This window comes from Astatotilapia calliptera, chromosome 3 (genome assembly GCF_964374335.1).
Source record: "Astatotilapia calliptera chromosome 3, fAstCal68.1, whole genome shotgun sequence".
NCBI lineage: Eukaryota > Metazoa > Chordata > Actinopteri > Cichliformes > Cichlidae > Astatotilapia > Astatotilapia calliptera.
The window spans coordinates 51,731,338-51,737,337 of NC_137424.1; positions in this window are offsets into that span (position 1 = coordinate 51,731,338).

The window sequence follows — 6,000 nt, forward strand, 5'->3', positions numbered from 1 at the left end:
AGTGACACGGCTTTAACAAGAAGAAAAGTCAGTCATTCACCACCATTTTCCTGCGCACTAAAACCACCAAAGTCCTCTTCTCCAGTGTCGGAAACGAACAGGCTCAGAGTGGCTTCGTCATCCACTCTCAGCTTCTTTCCTTCGTTGTCACTTACAAAACCAAAGAAATCCTCGTTGTCAGTGTCAGAGTCGAACACCCTCTGAAGGGCCGTGGCAGCAGCAGTCCAGCCCTTCGAAATCCGTTGGTGATCGTGGATGTTTTCACATTTTTCCACGCTGTCAGATTCCACCGGTGGAGTTGAGCATAACTTGCTTTTCGCAAGTTTATCATCCACGACTCCCACTGAACGCGTAGCGCTACTTTGAAGTTTGTTTTTCGCGCTACTTGTACGGCACTATGTTGCCTGGCGGATGGACACGTGACCAACATACCACTCTTGAACCCCGATACTGTGTGTCTGATCACATGCCCTTCCGCCAGGCAACGTAGTGTCGTACAACAGCGGAACAAACAAAACAAATCGTCTTACGATATGACAAAAATCATGGACAATCCACAGAAAAGCCGCACCTGACTAAAAGCCGCAGGGTTCAAAGCTTGTGGAAAAAGTAGCGGCTTATAGCCCGACAATTACGGTATTTACCTGCCGCATTAACGGGAGAGGACGTGCAAACGTTACCGCTGCTGCTGGGCTGAGATTCATGAGTCCGGAGTGAAATTAAAAACACGACATTCATTTAAGGTTATCGCGTGTTTTGTGAGCAAATGCTTTTGCATATTCGTAGTGTTTCCTCCCTTAAATTAAATATCTACTTTGCAAGTATTGCAAGTTGCCCTGTTGTCATCCATTCTCATAAAGCATAACCAAACTTTTGAGCGTTTGAGCCGCCATGTTTCCTGCCAGGTAAATGACGCTCCGCAACGTGGTGACGTCATTCCGGGTGACTGGAATCGATCGAATTAATCAACTAAATTTCTATATAAAAATGAAGTGAAAGCTGTGTGTTTTTAGGTGTGCTTGTACTGTAATCAGGCAGTCCAACAGGGAAAATAATAATTGGATGCATTTCGCATCAACACACACAAAATGTCATTTAAAAAAAAATTATACAATTATTTTATCTGCCAACAAAACTACAGATTCCCGGTGTAGTATGTATCTACTGTTGTATTTCTTTTGAATACACAACCCAGAATAACTTCACTTTTTTTTTTTAGATGGCTACCACATGACATCCACTGATTTCCATTCCGCTAGCAACACATAATGCGTGCAGAAAATATATATATATGTATGCCAAGAGTGAACGAGACATCGATTCACTGATCCACACCACCAGTATATACAGCAATGACATCGGAATGTCGTTCGGACTGCAGAAGTGTAGGCAGATGGTAACAAAGAGAACTGAGGGGATTGAACTACCAGAAGGCAACATTGCAGACATAGAGGACAGTTACAAGTACCTGGGGATCCCGCAGGCGAATGGGAACCATGAAGAGGCCGCTAGAAAAGCTGCAACCACCAAGTACCTGCAGAGGGTCAGGCAAGTCCTGAGGAGTCAGCTGAATGGTAAGAACAAGATCCGGGCCATCAACACGTACGCCCTGCCCGTGATCAGGTACCCTGCTGGGGTAATAGGCTGGCCAAAGGAGGAGATAGAAGCCACTGACATAAAGACAAGAAAGCTCCTTACCATGCATGGAGGGTTTCACCCCAAGTCCAGCACCCTGAGGCTGTACGCTAAGCGGAAGGAAGGGGGCCGGGGACTGGTGAGTGTCAGCACCACAGTCCAGGATGAGACAACGAACATCCAAGAATACATTGGGAGGATGGCCCCAACTGACCGAGTGCTCAGTGAATACCTCAGGCAGCAGAAACCCAAGAAAGAGGAGGGCGACGAGGAACCATCATGGAAGGACAGGCCCCTGCACGGTATGTACCACCGGCAGATAGAGGAGGTGGCTGATATCCAGAAATCCTACCAGTGGCTGAGTTAAAGAGTTGAAGCTCGGTCAAGTTAATTAATGGTTTGAAGCTACGGCTGACGCAATGTTCGACCGATCAATTGTGCAAAGTGACCCACAGCTATTGAAAGAATTGCATACATGCTTACAGTACAATTTACCACATATTAAAGGCCTGTGTGTGCCCTCAGCAGCCTGCTGCATTGGAGTTTGCCTGGTAACAGATGACTCAAACGGAGTCAGGACGTATATTTCTAAAATGTCTTTGTTTGTCGAGTGAGGTCATGCACTGAGGTAAAGACACACGGGCTGCCTGCACACATGCACAGTATATAGACTTGTTTTGCTTGTAAACGGCATGCTCATGTTCTGTTCTGAAGTGCAGTAAGTGAAATAACAGGAAGCATCTGGCGGTGGCGGAGGAACAGAGGAAGGAACTGTTCTTTTTTAGAATATGTCCGAGTTGGAATTACTGGAACATGCATGTTTATTTATCTGCTCTGACACATAATGCTCGTCATCAACTAAGTTATATATATGACACCCCATTTATTGTCCAGAGAAGATCGATGCTGTTTGAGTGATTGTGCTCGACTTCCCACATATATGTGTTTTAATAAAATCATTGTTTTGACGCACAATGGACCCCCAGTCGTATGTCTCTTCCCTCAAATACAAATCAGGACAGGAGCATGAAGCTGCCATGCTATAACGGGGAGGCACCTCCAGAGACCTATCTAATCCAGGTACAGCTGGCTGCTCAGCTAAACCAACACGTTCTCACTCCCAACTCGTCAAATGTGTGACGCATGGTCAGGCTGCTTCACTTATGGACGCGCAGGGTACCCCCCTCGTGTCGGGAATTGACGTGAAGGGTCCTCCGATTGAAGAGATTGCCGCGGAAGTGCCTGTTGTCAGTATATTTAGACATTTTCCAAACCACATTGTAGTGACGTATACAGAACACAATAAATTATATAATGTAAACAACTACCTGAAAAACAGGTAGAACGATACTTTTGTATCGTTTATTGCATTTATGGAGGGAGTGGTGTATGCTGGGTAACGGCACAGCTAGCTACTGGGTGACTTTATTCACCCGCTTCGGCTGTTATCAGTCCATACAATGGGTGTTATTAGCACAAATCAGTCCCATAGATATGGACCATCTCCTGCTAGATTGTTCAGAAGGTTGTTCTCATCCATCCAGATGGAGGATCACTAACAGGAGCGTGGGAAGACTCCAGAATCCACTCTGGCTGGATATGCAGTGGATATTACCAACAGGTAAGACCATTTAAACGGACAGCATTTATAGAATGACTATTAAAAGTCAGCGAGTGTCAGTAATGTTAATGTGGTTATCTTAGTAATACACAGAGTGCTAATATAACAGCTTTAAGATGCATTTGTAGATATTATTACGTGTTTTACCGTCTTTATGGTGCTAGCTTAAAGTTACGGTGTAAACGTTAGCTTATATTAGTAAAGCTGTTACTGGTTAAACAATGTTAGCACAGAGATATTAGCTTCTGTCATGACTGATGAAGTTACTAGTTAATAAACTTTTCAGTAAAGTGTTTAATCGCAGCCACAGATTGACAGCAAATATCTCGATTAGCTTCAGTGCATCTATAATAAATATGTGCAAGTTTCAGTGCTTCGTTTAAACTGTATGATACTTATACTGACCCAGGGTCAGTGTAAAATACAATCCCAGCTGTGTGAACAAAGCCTGGCTCCTTTAATCCTGCATGACAAACCTCAGGATGCAGGTTATTATTACTCTTTCCTGCTGGCACACCTGTCACACCTGAGAGTCAGCTAGAAACTTACAGTGACGTGGACATCATGCAAAGACTGCCAGACTCTGTAATACTGCAAATGATCAGTGACTCAGGTTATCACTAAACTTTAAACGGCACCTCTGTGTCTCTGTGTGCTGAACATTTAGGATTGAGTCAGGCTGCATCAGCTGAAACTGTTATTTGTATATATCAGTATTTTTTATTCAGGTGTGGGGAAAATACGTAACACTGCAGTGAAGCGATGCACCAGAGTAATCCCTGGCCAAAGGTATCGTACTTAAATCAGACTACTGATCCAGCCACAGACTACTGATCCAGCCACATCAGCCTTTTGTGAGGTCTGTTTAAAGTTGACTAAAAATGAACTGCAGGTTCCTGAGAGGTGGACTGTGAGCACAGAAACACATGTTCATACATACAGCTGCAGCAAACTTACATTAATTTTAAATAGATTTGTTACTCTGATGTCTGTCTCTGTGTTAGTCCTCTGACAGACTGCTGACTTGTCCAGGTGTGCTCTACCTATGACTACTGGGACAGGCTCTGGCCTCTGTAATAGAAATTTTCTGTTATTCTCATTTAAAGTATTTAAGTGCTTATGCATGTGCTTAGTTGTGACACTGTTATAGACTGTTCAGTGAAAGTTTCTAAAACTAGATGAACTTACTTCAGCGTCAGGAGTTTGAGAAAACAACTCCCTTTACAGGTGCTGATAAGGCCAAGGGCACAAAACAGCATAACCATTGATCGGTTAGGTTTCATAGCGAGACACGTGAAGTGTGGTGTGATCAGTTTGTAACTTCCTCCCTCTTCCTTGGAATGCATAAAGGAGGAGGAGCACAACTTCTGTGGCAGCGCTGACATGACTGAACTGTGATGTTTGATGTGTGTTGGCGCAGTAATAAATAGCTTGATCACAGCTCTTTCTGTGTTGCAGACTTTATTTAAAAAATTCCACGACACCTCCCCACCCTCCCACTGTGAACCTGAATTGAATATTCAGAAGACATTTGTTTAAATAGTTCTACAAATCTGAGCTGTTGGTGTGTCCTTGGATTGTGTGGTAATAATATTAGAGCCTGCAATCTTTCTTACTGAATCTCTACTATGAGTCATGTTACCTGAGATTAATTCTATGTTTACCTGTCATCCTGGACGAATGTGCTGTGTGAAGGAAATTAAATTAAATCAGATCTGAACTGCGTACATTTAAGGAACCTGTTCATATTTAATTGAAATATGAACCAGTGATTTTTTTGATTGCTGATTCCAAGAGAGTCTTTGTGGAAATCCTGTTTGGCTTTTTGTTATTTTAATTCTCTTCTCTGTTTTCCAGAACAGTTCTCCACAGTCACTGTCCACATGGGTCAGTGGGACCAAGAAGCACTCTGCTAATGTGTGGACTCTGACCAGCAACATCCAGCAAGACCCAGACAGCGTTTTCGATCTCCCAGCTGGAGGTTTTTGTTGGTCTGTGACTGGAGAGTCAGATTTTTGTTGAGCTTCACACTTGCAGAGTTAAGTCAGTTTGCAAAGATAAGATAAGATAAGATAAGATAAGATAACTCTTTATTGTCATTGCACAGTCATACATAGTACAGTAGTACAATGAAATTGGAAAAACTGTCCTACGTCGGCACTACATATAACACAACACGACACGATATGACACATCACAACGTAACAAACAACACAACACAGTATATTAACTTAGTATAAAAAAGAAGAATAAGTGTATGTGTATTGCACACTGTTATTATTGCACATTAATTATTATTGCACCTTGTTATAAATATAAATATTATTGTTATCGTTTTAAACATTGTTACCTCCCCCTAAAAAGTCCAGGGAGGTATCCAGTCAGGTCAGCTATTTACATTGATCAGGGCTATTGCCCTGTTGTAAAAGCTGTCCTTGAGTCTATTTGTTCGGGACCTCAGCAGCCTGAACCTCCTGCCAGACGGCAGCAGCTTAAACACCCGGTGTCCTGGGTGTGTGCAGTCCCGTAGGATGCTGCGTGCCCTCTTGAGACAGCGAGTGCTGTACAGGTCCTTCAGGGAGGGAAGAGGATGTCCAATGATCTTTTGGGCCATGTTGATGACCCTCTGGAGTGCCTTTCTGTGTGCTGTGGTGCAGCTGGAGAACCACACACCGATGCAATATGTCAGCACACTTTCAATGGAGCAGCGGTAGAAGACGGTCAGCAGCTCCTTCTTCAGGACC